This window comes from Muntiacus reevesi, chromosome 4 (genome assembly GCF_963930625.1).
Source record: "Muntiacus reevesi chromosome 4, mMunRee1.1, whole genome shotgun sequence".
NCBI classification, from domain to species: Eukaryota; Metazoa; Chordata; class Mammalia; order Artiodactyla; family Cervidae; genus Muntiacus; species Muntiacus reevesi.
Genome location: NC_089252.1, coordinates 35649598 through 35670170, shown reverse-complemented (window position 1 = coordinate 35670170; position 20573 = coordinate 35649598). Strand labels below are relative to the sequence as shown.

Here is a 20573-nt window from a genome sequence, read left to right as displayed (position 1 = left end):
TGAACTGAACGTGAAAGTAGAGTAACCCAGCAGGGGTTACTCTAGGTTGGTATACCTCTGGACTGCCTCTGTGAGGCGTGCCAAGAATAAGGCTGGATTTTTGTCTGCCCCTTGGGTAATTTCTCTGATTTTATCATAATTGACATGGATATGAGTATTTTTCTGCATTCCTTCCAGAATGCAGGTGATCATATGATTGAGTCTCCTGATACCTGGGTCACCAGGCTGGTAAGTTCAGTGGGGATCTAACTGAGGCACCGCCTTATCAGCAGCTGGGCTGTCCCGGTCTTGGTTATGTAAATCATGGGCTTTTGCCGCTTGCCAGATACGGTCTTTTTCATCTGGAGTGAGAGTGGCATTTAGGATATAGTATACGTCTCTCCGTCTCTCCGTGTGAGGTTATAGGCCTGGGAGAGTTTTAGGAATTCTTTTCTGTATCTGGTAGGATTTTCAGAAAATGATCTCAACTTTTCTTCTATCTGGCTCATATCTGACAGTGAAAATGGCACATGGACTCCGATGGGGCCTTCTGGTCCTGCCACCTCTCTCAGGGGAAACAAGTGTTGGGTACCTGACTGTGTGACGGGGGCGGGGCGGGGGTAAGGAAGTGGGGAGGGGGAGTCGGGGAGATGGGGTAGCAGGGCCAAGGGGGAGTCAGAAAAGGTTTCGGGGCCAGTTGGTGAGTTGGATGAAGGGGAAGGAGAGGGTTGGCGGGGTGGCGGGTAGGGAGGGGGCTCATCTGCGGGGTCGAACTCTGGGGGTGCGAAAGGTTGAGGTGTGCGGTTAGTTGAGGAAGAAGAGCCCTTTTGCTTGGGAGGCAAAGTGCATAGAAGGACCTCGTGGGTGGAGCAGGCCTAGTATAGGGAGGGCCTGCTCTGAAGGGCCCAAAAGGCTTGGGCGTAGGGGATCTCTGACCACTTGCCATTCCGTTTAAGGAAGTCAGTGAGATTTTGGAGCATGTTAAAGTCAAATGTGCCGACTTCAGGCCAGCGGTCGTGATTGTCTAATTGATATTGAGGCCAAATCTGTGTAAAGAGTTGTTTTAAGTGGTTAGCTTTGAGTTCAGTGAGTGAGAGTGGTTTGAGATTTTTGAGAACACAGGCCAGAGAGGAATCTTTTGGGACAGATTGGCCAGACCCCATAATTGAAAGGCAAGCAGAGGCTCCTATTGGGAACTCGAGTCGTCACCCATGGTCGCAATAGGAGTTATGAGAAGAGAGCTCTGTGTCGAGGTGGAGCGTCCCCCACCGTTGCCTACAGAGTGGCCCTGGGCCGGGGGTCCCTGGGACCCGGAGAGGACTGAATTCTAGGGCGCCTCTAGAACTCCATCCGGATCGGATCTCACCTTAATCTAGGGGCCGACTTGAGTGGAGTGTTGCATGTAGAGCGGTCGAATGGCAAGAGGTCCCTATTCTGGAGGTCGTCAGAGAGAGAGAGGAAAGGGAGTAAAGCCGAGGCTTGGGGGTACGCAAAGCATCAATAAAGCCTTAGCACAAAGCTTGCAGAGCTCACGAAGGCACTAGGCGTCCCCGAGGGGAACTTAGGAGCCCTGGCAGAGAAGTGAGCTCGGAGGATGTTCTGGCTCCCAGACTCCGGGGAAAAGGGGAAAACAGTGAGAGGGAGGGAGGGTGAGAGAGAGTGAGACGAGTGCCTCGCCCCCTCCCGGGTTTCGGCACCAAGAATGTAAGGCATGGTTCAGGCGAGCCAGAAAAGGAAAGAGGACCTCAACAGAAGCAGGTTACCTTTATTCAGGTAAGGAGGGGCGACAGTTGGCCTAATGACCAGGCTGAGCACCAAGAGGAATCAGGGAGGCTTCATACTTATAAGGAGGTTTGTGGAAGCGATAAGGGAAACTATTCTTTTTGTTGAGATGACATTGGTAGTTGGGCAGGGAGTGATAAGTCTTCTGGGTGGGTGTAGGGGTGGTAGGTTTCCGGACAGGGGGTGATAAGTCCCAGATAGATGCAAACGGCCTGGAGCATCAAGGTGGAACTAAAGTTATACTTTGTTTTCTCCGAAATTAGATGATTCAGCAAGGGGCCTTTGAGACTGTTATTCTCTTTTCTAGGCCCAAAAGACTCCTTCAGTACTGGGGAAAATACAACAGGTATTAAAGAGCAACTGCACTGCCAAGCACCAAGGTGAGTGCTGTGGTTTATGTAGTTTTTGAAACAAACATCTCACATGCTAGTAAAGTAATGCTCAAAATTCTCCAAGCCAGGCTTCAGCAATATGTGAACTGAGAACTTCCACATGTTCAAGCTGGTTTTAGAAAAGGCAGAGGAACCAGAGATCAAATTGCCAATATCCGCTGGATCATCGAAAAAGCAAGAGAGTTCCACAAAGACATCTATTTCTGCTTTACTGCCTACGCCAAAGCCTTTGACTGTGTGGATCACAATAAACTGTGGAAAATTCTGAAAGATAGCAATGCCAGACCACCTGACCTGCCTGTTGAGAAACCTGTATGCAGTTCAGGAAGCAACACTTAGAACTGGACATGGAACAACAGACTGGTTCCAAATAGGAAAAGGAGCACATCAAGGCTGTATATTGTCACCCTGCTTATTTAACTTACATGCAGAGTACATCATGAGAAATGCTGGGCTGGAAGCAGCACAAGCTGGAATCAAGATTGCCGGGAGAAATATCAATAACCTCATAATAACCATAATCAGTAACCAGATATGCAGATGACACCACCCTTATGGCAGAAAGTGAAGAAGAACTAAAAAGTCTCTTGATGAAAGAGGAGAGTGAAAAAGTTGGCTTAAAGCTCAACATTCAGAAAACTAAGATCATGGCATCTGGTCCCATCACTTCGTGGCAAATAGATGGGGAAAGAATGGAAACAGTGGCCGACTATTTTCTGGGTCTCCAAAATCACTGCAGATGGTGATTGCAGCCATGAAATTAAAAGATGCTTACTCCTTGGAAAGAAAGTTATGACCAACCTAGATAGCATATTAAAAAGCAGTGACATTACTTTGTCAACAAAGGTCCATCTAGTCAAGGCTATGGTTTTTCCAGTAGTCATGTATGGATGTGAGAGTTGGACTATAAAGAAAGCTGAGCGCCGAAGAATTGATGCTTTTGAACTATGGTGTTGGAGAAGACTCTTGAGAGTCCCTTGGACTGCAAGGAGATCCAACCAGTCCATCCTAAATGAGATCAGTCCTGGGTGTTCATTGGAAGGACTGATGTTGAAGCTGCAACTCCAATACTTTGGCTACGTGATGCAAAGAGCTGACTCATTTGAAAAGACCCTGATGCTGGGAAAGATTGAGAGCAGGAGGAGAAGGGGACGACAGAGGATGAGATGATTGGATAGCATCACTGACTCAGTGGACATGAGTTTGAGTAAATTCCAGGAGTTATTGATGGACAGGGAGCCCTGGCGTGCTGCGGTTCATGGGATCACAAAGAGTCGGACACAACAGAGTGACTGAACTAAACTGAACTGAGTGACCCCAAGAGCAAGTCATTCAGCTGATTTGAGGTTCAGTGTTCTGATTAGTAAAACAGAGGTTAACATCTGTCCTGCTTATTTTGTAGAGTTTTCTGATTAAATGAGTTAGTTTATATGAAAGTTTTTATTAAGTATACAACAGTGGCTTTCAAATTTTTAACCACGGCTTGCAGTAAGAAATTTGAATCATTAAGCAATACTGCTTGACTATCTGTGATATTTTCTAAGATTTCTATTCTTTTCAATTTTATGCCATTTAACTGTTTTAAATGTTCCTTAAGACCCAGTACATGTAAATTTACCATCCGCTAATGTGAAGGTTCTCAACCAGGGGTGACTGTACCCCAAGAGAACACTTGGCAAGGTATGGAGACATTTCATAACGAGGAAGCTGTAACTGACATCTAGTGGGGAGAGGCCAGGGACGCTGCTAAACACCCCACAATACACAGGACAGCTCCCACAAGAAAACATTGTTCTGCTACAAATGTCAGTAGTGCCAAGGCTGAGAAAACCCATGCACTAATATTTCAGGAACTCAGAGTACATGGTATGCAGTTATTTGGGGATACTGTAATTACACCAAAAGGACACTACTGCTCCTGCTTGAAGATAAGGCTCCATTTCCACCCCAAGATAAGATCCAAAGGGAGAAAGAAAAGGAACACACAGTTACTGTATACCTACTATATATTAGGAATTCTACATAAGCATTTTTATCATTTAATTCTTAACAAAAACCCTGTGTGGGAAAATAAGAAAGTTGCTCAGTTGTGTCTGACTATTCAGGATCCCATGGACTATGGCCCCTCAGGCTTGCCATGGAATTATCCAGGCAAGAATACTGGAGTGGGTTGCCATGCCCTTCTTCAGGGGATCTTCCTGACCCAGGCATTGAACCCCGGTCTCCTGCATTGCAGGCAGATTCTTTACCATCTGAGACACCAGAGAAGCCCTATGAAGTAAGTATTATCACCTCCATTTCACATATTAGGAAACCAAGGCTTAAATACTTAAGTGATTTTTACATGTTATCAAAAGGCAATAAAATAACCCAGATTATAACTCATGTCTCTACCAGGGGTATGATAGAAGGAAGGACAGGAGGCCAGTATTTCTTATTCATGAATCCCTAACTCGTAATAAAGTCCCTAATTATCCATCACATCATGTCCTGTATTAGTCATTCAGTTGTGTCTGACTCTTTGTGACCTCACAAACTGTAGCCCGCCAGACTCCTCTGTCCATGGGATTCTCCAGGCAAGAATACTGGAGTGGGTTGCCATTTCCTTCTCCAGGGGATCTTCCCAATCCAGGGATCAAACCTGGGTCTCCCACATTGCAGGCAGATTCTTTACTATCTGAGCCACAAGGGAAGCCCAAATTATCCGTGGGTGCCAATAAATATTTGGTAACTGATTACTTGTTCAATTGCACATGGCTAGTAAGTGTTCCTGCAGAAGGAAGTGACAAGCCACTCCAGTAGTCTTGCCTTGGAAATCCCATGGACAGAGGAGCCTGGCAGGCTACAGTCCATGGGGTCACAAGAGTCAGACACAATTTAGTGACTAAACCACCACCACTAGTAAGTATCCTGACCCAAAGCCCACATTTTATTTTACGTTACTGTTCTCTCTTCTTTGGTTCAAGGAGGGAAACTCCATACCCAAACAGCCTAGAAGCATAGCTGAGTTGACCCATGGTGTTTACAACCTAAATCAATTTCCTAATGATCACTTGCAATTTCTGTTGCATATAAGAAACATTTGAATGTTAAGAGGCATGGCTTATGTTCTGGTTTCACCTACTTAAGTGAAATTCAGATTCTTTGTCCATGAAATAGAATGTGACAATTGGCATTAATTTAGGAAAACAGTAGGAGGAGCTCCTTTCTTTTAAATGAAGTAAAGGTGTTTAATCTGTATTAACTTTAAAGTTAATAACCTTAAAGCACCAAAACTACAAGTAGTATATTAAAAGATCATAGAAAATTCTACATAAATAATTGCTTTTTATTTTTTAAAGGAAATCACAATTATTTCTAAATTCAGGAATGACATAAAAGAAATAATGTAAAGTTGAACTAAGAATATTTGAGGAAAGGTATGACTTCCATACTACTAAATATGAAAAAATAAGATAAATAAATGCTTAGAAAAATTAAAATATTAAACAAGATGTAAAAGGATATGAATAAGCCAAACCAAAGTAAAAAATAAGGATTACCTAGAAAATAAGCTACCTGGCTCTGGTAATTAATTGAAGAAATGTTGCTCCAACTGTTAAAGATTCCTCATACTGTGAACTATTTTGAAATACATAGCCTAACGAAGTTAATTCTAATAATAGTTTGTAAATGAACATAATGACCAGAATTACATTTTCTTAATTAATATTATGAGGCAAATTTTAAAAAATACCCACAAATAAAACTAATACCTAAGACAAAACTTATGGTTTAGACTTAGTTCAATTAATTCTTTAGTTTCTATGACTGGAAAAGAGCATAGTAATGGTATCCATTTTATTCAACCATTGTATGGATTAGGTGAAATAATCTATGTAAATTTTTTAGTGAGAAATAAACTGTGGTTGTTTAGGGCACTGAAATTTGGAGTTTGTCCAGCAGTTAACCTAACCTGACTAATTAACCAATGTTTTGTTTACCTGGCTGTAGCAAACAAGCTGAATTGCTACACTTTAACTAATGACCACAGACCTCAAGTGGGCCCTTGATGCTATCTAGAAACAAATGACATTTGTCTAACATTTGTCTATTTCTTTCATACTCCTAATCTCTTTGATGTCAGTTTTATAACTTCTGTCTTCTCACACCTTTCCCTCCGCCCCCACCCAGCATCCTTGCTCTCAGTCCATGACATTACTTCTGAGTCACTGAGAAAAAAAAATGATTATTACAGGCTCCCACAGCAACCACATTTGCCCACCAGCCAACATCTGTCCTCATATGTTATCTTCTCCCTCCTCTTCTATTAAATGGAGAGATACCCTCATTGCTCCTAGGGCTCTCCAGGTGGCTCAGTGGTAAAGAATCTGCCTGCCAATGCAGGAACCACAGGAGATGAGGGTTTAATCCTTGGGTCAGGAAACTGTAGTCCACTTTGGTATTCTTGCCTGGAAAATCACATGAACAGAAGAGCCTGGCGGGTTACAGTCCGTGGGGTGGTAAAGAGTTGGACACGACTGAGTGTCTGAGCATACAAGCACATTCCTTGCTCCAAGGAGCATTTTGGTGCAAGGTAACCTCTCTCACAAGGGCTTCTCTTATGGCTCAGCTGGTAAAGAATCCACCTGCAGTGCAGGAGACCTGGGTTCAACCCTGGGCTGGGAAGATCCCCTGGAGAAGGGAAAGGCTGTCCACTCCAGTATTCTGGCCTGGAGAATTCCATGGACTCTATAGTCCATCGGGTCTCAAAGAGTCGGACATGACTGAGTGACTTTCACTCAACCTCTCTCAAGCCTGGAATTCTGCAATAGACTTTTAACTGGTCTCCTTACTTCCAGTCTGAACAGATCCATCACCCCCAATGTTTCCACAGGCCCATTTGTGATCCATCCTTCATAACCCCTCCCACTTCTCCCTTCCCCCACAATCAGACAACCACAAATCTGCTTTCTGTGACTTTAGTTTGCACAAATATAAGCTTTTGACTGGTGAAAGTATTACTGATTGTAAGTTTGGTGATTCCACTTTTATGAAAGTCAAAAAATAATGAAGTAAAGCAAAGAAAGAATTGAAATGGAAGCATTCTGTGACAAATATGAGAAAAACTTACTATCCAGAATACTTTTAAGATTAATAAAAAGGATTTTATTTTGGCTTATATGATAATAAGGAACAGAGATATGTTCCAGTTAGCTTTAGAGAAAAGGTACATTTATACCCCCAAAAAGGTATATAATGAACTGGATCTAAGCTGGACGGTTAGTGAAAACAGGTAACCTGAAGGATTGACTCTTGTTTTTCTCTCATGGGCCAAATGATTGTTCTCTGAGTGACCTGTTGCTTTAAGAGCATCTCCTGTGTTTTCTCTTTACCAATTGCCTTTCTCTGCTAATTTTGATTTCTGTTCCCTCATAATTTCAGCTTGTCATGGCTTCTGACTCCAGGTATACCCATGGCATCTTTTGGTTCAGCCATTTTTTACTTTTGCTCCTTCTAATAAGTGTGTTGATACTCAGTATTTCCAAAGTCAAATTTACAAGCTAGGAATGTGATTGACCTGACTCATCTTTGGGCCCAGATCATGTAGTGTAGTAAGTTGCTGGCCAGGATATACATCAGTTACCTTTGGGTCTGAACTGACCCATCACTTGTCATACAGCAGGAATCACGTGGTGCAAAATATCAACAGGTGTAGAGAACAGGGCAGGCTTTAGGTGGTTTCCTGTCCAATAAAGAGGGCTTCCCTGGTGGCTCAAGTGGTAAAGAATCTACCTGCAATTCGGGAGACCTGGGTTTGATCCCTGGGTCAGGAAGATCCCTTGGAGAAGGGCATGGCAACCCTCTCCAGTATTCTTTCCTGGGAAATCCCATGGACAGAAGAGCCTGATGGGCTACAGTCCACAGGGTCACAAAGAATCAGACATGACTGAGCGACTAATACTTTGACTTTTTGTTCAATAAAGAGAATGGAGTGCTGGCTTCAGCAGCACATATACTAAAATTGGAACGATACACAGAAGATTAGCATGGCCCCTGCACAAGGATGACTTGCAAGTTCATGAAGCGTTCCATATTTTTACTCAACCATTAAAAAGAATTCATTTGAATCAGTTCTAATGAGATAGATGAAACTGGAGCCCATTATACAGAGTGAAGTAAGCCAGAAAGATACAGTATACTAATCAATACTGTTACAGACCAATACAGTATACTAACACATATATATGGAATTTATACTATATACATGTATGGAGATATATATATATATATATTTATTTAGAAAGATGGTAACGATAATCCTATATGCAAAACAGAAAAAGAGACACAGATGTACAGAACAGACTTTTGGACTCTGTGGGAGAAGGCGAGGGTGGGATGTTTCGAGAAAACAGCATCGAAACATGTATATTATCTAGGGTGAAACAGATCACCAGCCCAGGTTGGATATATGAGACAAGTGCTTGGGCCTGGTGCACTGGGAAGACCCAGAGGGATCGGGTGGAGAGGGAGGGGGGATTGGGATGGGGAATACATGTAAATCCATGGCTGATTCATGTCAACGTATGAAAAAAAGCACTACAATATTGTAAAGTAATTAGCCTCCAACTAATAAAAATAAATGGAAAAAAAAATAGAGAATGGACAATTAAAGCCAGATGGAGCTGTGTTCAAATCCCAGTTCTATTTGCTATCTATGTGACCTCGGGTAGCTTTTGCAATGTTATCCTCTGGACCTTAGTTTTCTCATTTATAACTTGGGGATGATAACTGCTTTGTAGGATTTTTGTAAGAAATAATATGTGTAAAGCACAACATAGTATCTAACACACCGTAGATCTTTTTGTTAATAGTACCTATTTTATTTAAAATTATCATTTATTTTATTATTATTTAACAGATTAATAATGACCTCAAGAAAAATAACATACCTCTTTGATATGGCAAATATCAAAAGAGAGCTTACACAAAGGGAAAACCAAACAGTTAGCTAACATTGAAGGAAATGCTCTGCTCACCGTGAATTTTAAAAATGCTTTTAAAAAATAGCTATAAGAGGAACTTCCTTGGTGGTCCAGTACTTAAAACTCCAAGCTCCCAATGCAGAGGGCCTGAGTTTGATCCCTGGTCAGTGAACTAGATCCCATGTGCCACAACTCAGAGCCTGCGTGTCGCAACTAAGACTTGGCACAACCAAATAATAAATATAAAAAATAGCTATGAGATATATTTAACATCTGTTAAACTTGTGAAAATAAAATTATATATTCCAATATTGTTGGAGCAATGAAGGAAGAGTACATTTGTATTTGGTAGGTGGTCGTATTTGGTATGTACATGCATGCTCATTCAGTGTTTGACTCTTTGCTACCCTAGACTGTAGCCCACCAGGCTTTTCTGTCCATGGATTCTCCAGGCAAGAATATTGGAGTGGGTTGCCATGCCCTCTTCTAGGGGATCTACCTGACTCAGGGATTAAACGCGAATCTCCTGTGTCTCCTGCATTGAGAGTGGATATTTTTTACCGCTAAGCCACCAGGGAAGCCAGGGTGGCATTATATAGATTAGCCTAATTATTCCAAGTAACACTCTCATAAAACATACCCTTCAATTTATAGTCCCTTTTTGGGGAAATATCAATACTTCCCAAAGAAGTCATTGAAAGGAAAACTTTGTGCAAAATGTTTATAGCTCTCTTTTTAATTCAGAGGCTTTCATTATTTTAGAACTGAAAGAGACCTAGGAGATTATTTTTCCTCTAGGGCTGCATATTAGAATCATTTAGGAGCTTTTAAAAATACTAATTTTCCCATGCCCAGAGATGAAGAGTTAATTGTCCTGGAATATGGGTTGAGCCTGAGTGTGGCTTAAAAGCTCCTCAGGTGATTCTAATGTGTAGCAAGGATGGAGAACCACTCTTTCAGTCAACTCCATTAGGGGAACTATGACAGAACAGAGCCAGGGGTTGGTTAAAAGACCATCTCTGAAGGGAACACATATGTAGATGTGGTAGAAGACCTGAGTTGAAAATGGAGATGCTCTTAATTCTTTGTTTCTAACTTCTATTCTTGGTGAATAACTGGAAATAGCCATGTGGCCAACACCTAGAGACTTGGTAACAAGTTATGGTGGAATAGTACAAGGCATTCACTAATTCTTATAGAAAGGTTGTTTAGTCACTCAGTCACGTCCGACTCTTTGTGACCCCATGGACTGTAGCCCGCCAGGCTCCTCTGTCCTTGGAATTCTCCAGGCAAGAATACTGGAGTGGGTAGCCATTCCCATCTCCAGGGTATCTTTCTGACCTAGGGATCAAATGTGGGCCTCCTGCATTGCAGGTGAATTCCTTACCATCTGAACCACCAGGGAAGCCCCTATAGACAAAACTGAATGTAGTGTTTATATTTGATGGACTATACTACCCTATGGACTGTAGCCCATCCGGCTTTCCTGTCCATGGGATTCTCCAAGCAAGAATACTGGAGGGGGTTGCCTTGCCCTCTTCTAGGGGATCTTCCTGGCCCAGGGATTGAACCCGAATCTCCTGTGTCTCCTCCATTGCGAGTGAATTTGTAGACATCTGTAGATAAAGTAGAATGTAGTGTTTATAGTTGATGAGAAATAAGTATGATAGTGGTGTATCTGTTGCTGCCTCATTGAGAGAGTCCCAACCAGGACTGCTGATTTCCCTCTTTGGAGAGTCACAGGTCTTCCTTCATGTTCTCCCCCGACCAGGTAGTCAAGTCTCCCATCTCTCTTGAGGGGAGAGGGGTTATCAATATCGCGGACTGCTGAAGGTGGGCTGTCCATACTGAACAGTATCAAATCAGAAGAATCCATTTTTAAAACTTGTAGTGAAATACACCTAGCATAAAACGTACCACCTTAATCGTTTTGAGGTGAACAGTTCAGTGGCATTAAGTACATTCACATTGTTGTGCAGCCTTCACCGCCATCCAACTCCAGAACTTTTTCATCGTGTTCAACTGAAACTTTCTACTCTTTAATAACTCCCCATTTCCCCCACTCCATCACCCAAGTCTGTCAACTACTATTCTGCCTTGAACTTGACCTCAGCAACACATATAGATGGGATCATACAACATGTGTCTATTGTGACTGACTTCCCTCACTTAAGGGCTTCCCTGATAGCTCAGTTGGTAAAGAATCCGCCTGCAGTGCAGGAGACCCTAGATCAATTCCTGGGTCCAGAAGATCCACTGGAGAAGGGATAGACTACCCACTCCAGCGTTCTTGGGCTTCCTATGTGGCTCAGTTGGTAAAGAATCCTTGTGCAATGTGGGAGACCTGGGTTCAATCTCTGGGTTGGGAAGATCCCTTGGAGAAGGGAAAGGGTACCCATTCCAGTATCCTGGCCTGGAGAATTTCATGGACTGTATAGTCCATGGGGTCGCAAAGAGTCAGACACGATTGAGCGACTTTCACTCACTCCTTCACGTAATGTCTCCAAAGTTAAGAATTCATTTTTAAGGAAAAATATTCCATCTTTATGTCCACTTCCTTGCTCTTTCCAGCAAAGGTCCATTTCATTCCAGGTTGAGGATCACCCCATCCCTTCTGTTGGTCCTTGCTTTCCTGTTCTAGTGGCTACCCTGTCTTTCCCCTCTTCTTTTTCCTAGGTTCATTCTTACCTAGTGAGCAAGACTGGAAAAGCTAGCTCTGTATTTGAGCTTGTATTTGAAACTAAGTCTGCAGCGCTGTTTTGTTTTTGCATCTTTGTTTCAACTTCAGTGTAGACTTGGGAAGGCAAGGGGTCTCTTAGGGTATGAAAGAAAATAAGGAAACAGAACATAATTAACACTTGGAGACATATGCCTGCCTCAAATATAAAAGTGGTACCTAGCATATTAAAAATTTGAGGAAGTTTTAGAATTTGTCAAAATTGTTTTGATCATAAGAGACTATTGTGTGCTGGTTAACATATGAACTCTGGATCTGGATTATCTGAATTTGAATCCTAGCTTTAACACATTTCAGTTGTGTGCCCAGAGAATTTACTGAACTTCTCTGTACCTGGTTTTTCCTTATCATTGAAAAGGTATTATAATAATAGTACCTACCTTGTAGACTGTTGTCAGGAAAAAAGTTAATACTTTTTTGTATTAACAAAATTGTATAAAGCAATTTTTAGTACCACCTGGCAAAGAAGCAATAAGTGTTAGATAGCAATACTTTTTGGCCAGTGTTTTGATGCTATTATCTATCACAACAAAATGAGTTGATGATGGACAGGGAGGCCTGGCATGCTGCGATTCATGGGGTCACAAGGAGTTGGACACGACTGAGCGACTTAACTGAACTGAACTGATATAAGGAAAATAGATTTTAAAATTCAAGATAACATTATTCATACTAGCTCCGAACTGGACACAATGCAAATTTGATTTGTTAATGAACAGATAAGCAAAATATGGTGTATCTTTTAAAAATTTTATTTATTTTATTAAAAAATTTTTTTCGGCTGGTCTGGGTCTTCTTTGCTGCTTGCAGGCTTTTTCTAGTAGCAAGCAGGGGCTACTCTTTAGTTGTAGTGCTCAGGCTTTCATTGCGGTGGTTTCTCTTGTTGCTTAGCACGGGCTCTAGAATGCACAGGCTTCAATTGCAGCGTGCAGGCTTGGTAGTGTGGCTCAGGCTCTAGAGCACAGGCTCAGGGGCTGTGGTGCACGGGCTTAGTTGCTCCATGGTATGTGGAATCTCCCCAGACCACTCATCAAACATGTGTCTCCTGCATTGGCAGGTGGATTCTTAACCATTGGACCACCAGGGAAGCCCAACGTGGTGGATCTTTTAACACAGTACTTCTCAGCATAAAAAATAGTAAGCTGCCGAATCATGCCACAACATAGCTGAATCTCAAAAACATCTGGCTAGTTTTAACAAAAACAGACCCAAAAGACTGCTACTGCTGCTGCTGCTGCTGCCAAGTCACTTCATTCCGACTGTGCGACCCCTTAGACGGCAGCCTACCAGGCTCCGCCATCCCTGGGATTCTCCAAGCAAGAACACTGAAGTGGGTTGCCATTTCCTTCTCCAATGCATGAAAGTGAAAAGTGAAAGTGAAGTCGCTCAGTTGTGTCCGACTCTTCGAGACCGCATGGACTGCAGTCCTCCAGGCTCCTCTGCCCATGGGATTTTCCAGGCAAGAGTACTGGAATGGGTTGCCATTGCCTTCTCCACCCAAAAGACTACATACTATATAATTCCATTTGTATGAAATTCTGGAAAAGGCTAAACTGTAAGGAAAGAAAGGTCACTGGTTGCCTGGGTTGTGGAAGGGACCACAGGCTGACTGCATACTGACATGAAGGAACTTTTCTGATGAAGTATTTTAAAACCGATTTTGGTAATGGTTGTGCAACTATATAAGTTTACTAAAATTTATTGAATTTTACTGTTAAAATCAATAAGTTTTATGGTATGCAAATTACACTTCCATAAAAATGTTACAGAGAAATTCAAGATAAATTGAAACCAGAGATTCATATCTGTTGCTCGCTAGTCTGTTTCTCACTTTAAAAAAAAATCTTTTTTTTGGTAAGAATAACATATGTTGATTGCTAGGTGGTGATTCTCATGCATCAGTCATGTTTCAGCACGTTTTGCAAGCAAGCCTCTGGCTTCCCTTGGTTCCAAGCTGTCTTTTCAGGGATGTTTGAAGGTAGAGAAAGTGTCTTCCTCTGTGGCAGACAGGCATGGCCCCTCTCCATGTACAGTAAAGAAAATGTCTGCCTCTGGAGCAAAGAACAGGCATATTTACTGCTTATAACATACTTGGGTTCCCTAAGCTCAAAGTTCCACTCTCATGATGCAACCCAGTGTGCGTGCAGGTGTTACCTGACCCTCTTCATGTTGCCCTGTGAGAACGGGGGGGGTGGTCAAACCAGTAAAGAATGTGCTGACTCTGGCTTTTAATTTCTGTGAGTAATCAGTTCAGTTCAGTTCAGTCGCTCAGTTGTGTCCAACTCTTTGCAACGCCATGAACTGTAGCACGCCAGGCTTCCCTGTCCATCACCAACTCCCGGAGTTCACTCAGACTCATGTCCACTGAGTCGATGATGCCATCCAACCATCTCCCCCTCTGTTATCCCCTTCTCCTCCTGCCCTCAGTCTTTCCCAGCATCAGGGTCTTTTCCAATGAGTCAGTTCGTCACATCAAGCTTCAGCTTCAGCATCAGTCCTTCCAATGAATATTCAGGACTGATTTCCTTTAGGATGGACTGGTTGGATCTCCTTGCAGTCCAAGAGACTCTCAAGAGTCTTCTCCAGCACCACAGTTCAAAAGCATCAATTCTAATAAGGTTCTCTAACTCTGACCAGGAGTCCCCTGTCTTGTTACATCAATGAAACTATAGCAGGTTAGTTTGTTAGCTTATAAGCAGGGTAAAATTGCTGACCTTTCTGTTTTTTGTGTGTGTGGGGGAAAATATACATAGCATAAAGTTTACCATTTTAACCATTTTTAAGTGTGCAGTTCGGTGACATTAAGCACATTTACATTGTTGTGCAACCATCAGCACCTTTCATCTTCACAACTTTTTCATCATCCCATATTGAAACTGCCCATTAAACATTAACTCCTCATTCCCCTTCCCCCAAGCCAGTAGTAACCACTATTCTACTTTCTGTCTCTATTTAACTACCCAGTGAACCTCACATAAGTGGAGTCATACAATATTTGTCCTTTGATGTCTGACTTATTTCACTTAGCATGATGTCTTCAAGGTTCCTCCATGATGTGAGCTTGAATCAGGATCTCATTCCTTTTTAGACTGAGTAATATTTATTGTATGCCTTCATAATTCTTGACACTAATTATTTAAAAAATACAGAGGAAGAGGGTTTGGATAAGCAAGATGAAGCTTCTTGTGATGGGGGAGGGAAATAAGGAGAGGGAACTAGGGCAACTGGTAAAGAATAGAAATTAATTTCATTTGTACAGCCACAAGTACAGCATTCCACAGAAAACCAAGACCACTGTGGAGTTATGCGTTTGCTTCCTGGTGGCCTGGAGTTTAGTCTGGGGGACAGTACAGTAGAGAGGGGTCTGAGCAGGAGCGAGGGATTTATCCCAGCAGCTCCTCTGCCAGTGCTTCACATCACAGGATTGATCCTTTTCAGGATCAGCTGTCAGCCCCAGCAATTCTTCCCCATCCCTAACCTGGATGGGAGCTCACATGGGCCCCTCACAGTCCGTGGGTCCTGAGATAACACATTGACAGCATTGGTTTAATTTGGCTATTGCCCAGATACAGGCAAAATTAGAATTAGATCTAATTTTAGATCTAGATCTAGTTCATCTACTTTAGATCAAGCTCATTTCATAACTAGATGACATCTAGCTTCTGATAAGAACCGTCGGTCCCCTCTAGTCCTTTTTAACCACCTCCTCTCCCCTCTCTTCTCACCACTCTTCACAAGAAAACTGAGACTCTGCCCTGTCACACACAGACTTAACTGATTATGTGCTGAAATGTCTTTCTGGGTCATTTTCAATATAATTGGGATTTAAATTCATAAAATGACACTCTGAGTAGAGAGCATTTCAGACATGAATGAACAGGTAGAAGCAGAATTCTTGGAGGCAGGAGGGTTTATTTTTAATCCCTTAAAAACTGCTTCACATAGGATGTTACTAGTCAGCTTACAAAGCGGGCAAAAAAAAGAACAACTACTTTTTGGATGGATAGAAAACACCTTAGAGTTTATCTGGTTTGGTCTAGAAAACACCTTAGAGATATTCTGATTGAACTCTTTATTTTATAGGCAAGAAAATAGAGCTTCAGAGAGGGGAAATGTCTTTTCAAAGTCACTCAGTGAACAAAGGACTAGATGCCAAATGTCAACATATATATATATAATTTTTAATTAGGCAACTCTGAGATAGGAAGGATACAATTAGTTTATAGCTTAAAAGAGCTCATTGAATAATCTGGCTAAGCTTTGCCTTCTGTTAAAAGCATTTGTATTGGAGAAATTGCTTAGTATTTAGAAACTCTTGACCACAGGGCCCGTGTCAGTCATTCTGCTTCCCTGTACCTAGCATGTGCTTTGCATAATAGGTGAGCAATGAGTGATATGTTAGATTTTCTCCTTTACTTCCTTTTATTCTTTTAAAGATATTTATTTATTTGGCTGTGCCAGGTTTTAGTTGCAGCATGAGGTATCTTTAGTTGAGGCACGGGGGATCTACTAATAGTTTCCTGACCAGGGATCAAACCTGGGCCCCCTGCATTGGCAGCATGGAGTCTTAGCCATGGGACTACATTTTAAAGGATTCCTATCTTATAAAGGAGAAGAATTCTTTTGGCTTTGTGTTGTACAGATATAACAACCATCCACACTTTCCTTATATGCTGTGTTCATCATTTCATCTATCACATGGTACTATAGTTATTTGTAAGTAATCTTTATCTACCCAACTACACAGTGGCTACTTTGGGAACGTGAGTTAGTCACCTCTGAACCATAGCACAGTGCATGATACATTATTGGGTTTTCAATAAATGCTTTATGAATCAAACTGAATAAATATAGGTCTTTCTTTTTCCGTACTATTGATACATGGGTTTTATTTGTTAACTAAGACCCCCAGCAACTTAAATAAACTTTCTTGATTTCAGCTGGAATTTGGTTTTTGTTTGTTTTGTTTTACATTATTTCTAAAGAATATTTTTCTTATTCCCTCATGTATGGAATAATAATTTGCTGCTGTTTCCTCTTCTACTGTAAAACAAAATTTCTAGGTGCCTAAATATAATTTGTACATTTATTTTGGCTTTCAGGGTGCACTGCAGTTGGTTAAACTCATTGCTTCACACATAAAAATATTAACACCCTGGTGGCTCAGTGGTAAAGAATCTGCCTACCAGTGCAGGAGATGTAGGTTTGATCTGTGAGTTGGGAAGATCCCCTGTAGGAGGAAGTGGCAACCCACTCCAGTATTCTTGCCTGGAAAGTCCCATAGATAGAGAAGCCTGGTGGGCTACAGTCCATAGAGCTGCAGAAGAGTTGGACACGACTGAGCGACTAAACCACAAAACAACCCTTACAGTTAGTTTGAAGAGAGGATATATCTACTTTAAAACTGCTTTCTTAAAAAACTAATTGTAATTCTGGAAGCCAATATTTTTAAATTCTTCAGACTTGTATAGTTATACACTCTTAAAAAAGTCTTTTGCATTAGATGTTTTTCTGGGAAATTTGAAATTAGCAATAGATTAACATTCCATTAAGTTTTCAAAATAATCACACATCTGAAAGGGCATCATGATTAAGTCAGATTAATTGATTATTCACCTGAAAGGGAAACAGGGCTTCCCTGGTGGCTTAGCCGGTAAAGAATGTGCCTGCAGTGCAGGGTACCTCCTGTGCAGTGCAGTGCAGGAGACTCTGGTTCTATCCCTGGGTTGGGAAGATCCCCTGTAGAAGGAAATGGCAACCCACTCCAGTATTCTTGCCTGGAAAAGTCCCGTGTCAGAGGAGCCTGGTGGGCTACAATCCATGGGGTCGCAAGAGTCAGACACGACTTAGCAACTAAACCACCACTACCATCTTTAAGGGAATTTGATTAAATCACAATTGTTGATTTGTCAAAACACCACTAATTTTTTGTCTTTAGTTCTATTCTGCAGTACACCACAGTAGGTATTTTATTATCTGGATATTTATATCTTGGATAAATCTGTTGTTATGCTTCCAATGCATATGCATATGCATGCGTGCATGTTCAGTCATGTCTGACTGCAACTCCATGGACTGTAGTCTGCCAGCCTCCCCTGGAATTCTCCAGGCAAAAATACTAGAGTAGGTTGGCATTCCCTTCTCCAGGGGATCTTCCCAACCCAGGGATTGAACCCAGGTCTCCTTCATTGCAGGCAGATTCTTTACTGTCTGAGCCACCAGGGAAACCCAAAATATGTTGTTAGAAAAGGCTGAATCCATATGGTACTAGAGCAGAAACTCCGCTTCTCCAGAGGCTTGCTTGGATCTGGCTTATACTTCTTTTGCCAAATCTTGTTGTACATTTGTTTAAAACTGACTATTTGATTTTCACTGGGATTTTTAGTGTCAATGAATAAATGATATTTTAGTTTTTCCACAAGCATGTGTGAACTTCTGTCATTTTGCCTTCTTAACAGGGATTAAAGTTCAGTAAATATTTTAATGTGTTGATATATGTAGCCAGCAAATCTTGACCTAATAGTTGTGTGTCATATGGGAACTATAACTAAGACTCTTTGGTAAAAGTTCTTACTTCTAATGGACATTATTGGCATACTCTATCTAAGATGTATCTATACATACACACACACACACACACACACACACTCACACACACAGAGTTAAATGGTTGTAAGGCAGTATGGTATGATATATATAGGAGGCTGGACTCTATGTAGAGCAGACCTGGGTTTGAATTTCTGTCACATTCTAGTTGTGTTACTTCAAGAATATTAATCTCTCTAAATCATAATCCATGAAGTGTTTTTGTGTTATGATTAAATGAAATACTATAAAGCAGTTAATACTTGGCATATAGCAAATGCTTATTAAATAAATATTAGCTGGTATTATGGATATTTATCTCTTATTTTTGCTTACTTTTTCTCTTTCTATTTCAAGGAGATTTGAAGAAACTTACCATGTTCCCTAGAGAAATGACTTGCTGGGAACCATTACAATGGCTGGTGGATAAAACTTGGAAGAATCAGTGTGATTGTGTATTAGATTTTTAGAGAACAAATGGATACTTGGAGAACATAAAGCTTGGAAAATTTTACGGATTCCAGACAGCAAAAATGTTCTTATGCATAATAGTTAGAGGTGTATTTAGTTAAACAAGTGCTGGGTTGAATTTGAAATATATTCAAAGTGAATATATATATATAAGTGAAATATATTCTTTTATATACATTGATTGGGTAGCTCACAAGTTGACCCTCACTTATGAGTGGAGACCTATATTGCACTTGAAAGACCATTTGAAAATACCTAGTTTCTCATAGACAAAATGTCATTGGAAAGAGGCTAAGACAATCCATGACAAAATGTGCTTGGCCTTTGGAATCCAAATATCTCTGAATGAAGGGCATTTATTTATTTATTTATTTTAATGAAGGGCATTTATGTCATTTACTAACTGTGTGCTCATTGGTAAATGACTTTACCTCTCGAAGCCTCAGTTTCCTTAGCTATGGAAGATATGGTACCTACCTCCCAGGATAATATGAGAATGAAATGAGATCATGTATGTAAAGTGCCTATCAGAGTGTCTGGCACTTGTAGGCTCTCAACAGTGTTAATTGTAGTTATCATCAAGAAAGGAATTATAAAGCAGGCTACAATAGTGGGTCTGTTCAATATTTTGATAGATACAAGCTATCTGTGTTAAGTTGATGTAATATCACATGAATCACATGTAATATCACACAGAATATATGCTCAGTACATATATTCTGAACAATGAGCTTTCAAATTATTACTACCAATAACAGTAGTTGACATTTACTAAGTCTTTATTTGACATAATAACTAGGTTAAGTGTTTTCTCTGCATTATTGATCTCCACAGCAGTCCCATAATTTGGGTACCATTATTCCCACTTTATAGAGAAAGAAAATGAAGCTTAAGGAGAAATAAACTGCTTAAAGTTACATGGCTATTGAGTGCCATTGACGGCCTAGAACCAAGATCTGGTCTGAGTCTGAAGTGCAGGTTCTTGACACCAGGTAACATCACCTCTGAATTTGTGAAGTGGTCTAAAATCAAAGAAAGAGAAACTCTTGTTAGATAGAGTGACCATACTCTGACTTTAGGTGAGATAAAACATGATGCTTCTTAAAGGGTCAGTTAATGAATAGGGAATCAAAGATTCAACTTGAAGCTATAATATGACCTACTTGGTAAATTTTCCTGAAATGACAAACAGTGACTGGGTATCATCAAGGCAAAGTTTCCACCACATGTAACCCATGTCTTCCCTGCTTGCCTCTAGTCAGCCCCCTGTTCTTTCTTCACATTATGTCTCCTAAATGTATTGCTCATGGATTATGAACAGCACATTCAGAACCATATCTTGGTATTAAAATTCCATGAAGTTCATTTTGGGGATCAAATTACTACACCTATTTTTAGCTCTCAACACAAACCACTCTTTCCATTACACTTTTAAATATGCTGTGGTAAAATGATGTTGAAAATAGCTCATACAGCCAAATAAAAGCCCTACATTTAGCTTAATCAGACCAGACCCACTGACTGGCATGAACGTCATTATATTACTGTGGCAGCTACCTGCCAGGGCCTTCCTCTTCCTTTCCGTTCAGGACTGCACTCCCCATTTGCTGCTATATTTATCTACTGTCTTAGCCATAAAAGGCTGGCTGTGTGGGTCTGACA

The 20573-nt window shown here is 41.1% G+C and overlaps 1 non-coding gene across 1 annotated transcript; it reads left to right on the top strand.

The window, feature by feature from the left end:
• The first annotated feature begins 8127 nt into the window (after positions 1-8127).
• Positions 8128-8234, top strand: LOC136168008 (U6 spliceosomal RNA). Its single transcript, XR_010663175.1, has one exon. It is a non-coding gene; the product is annotated as a U6 spliceosomal RNA (small nuclear RNA).
• Positions 8235-20573: the final 12339 nt, after the last annotated feature.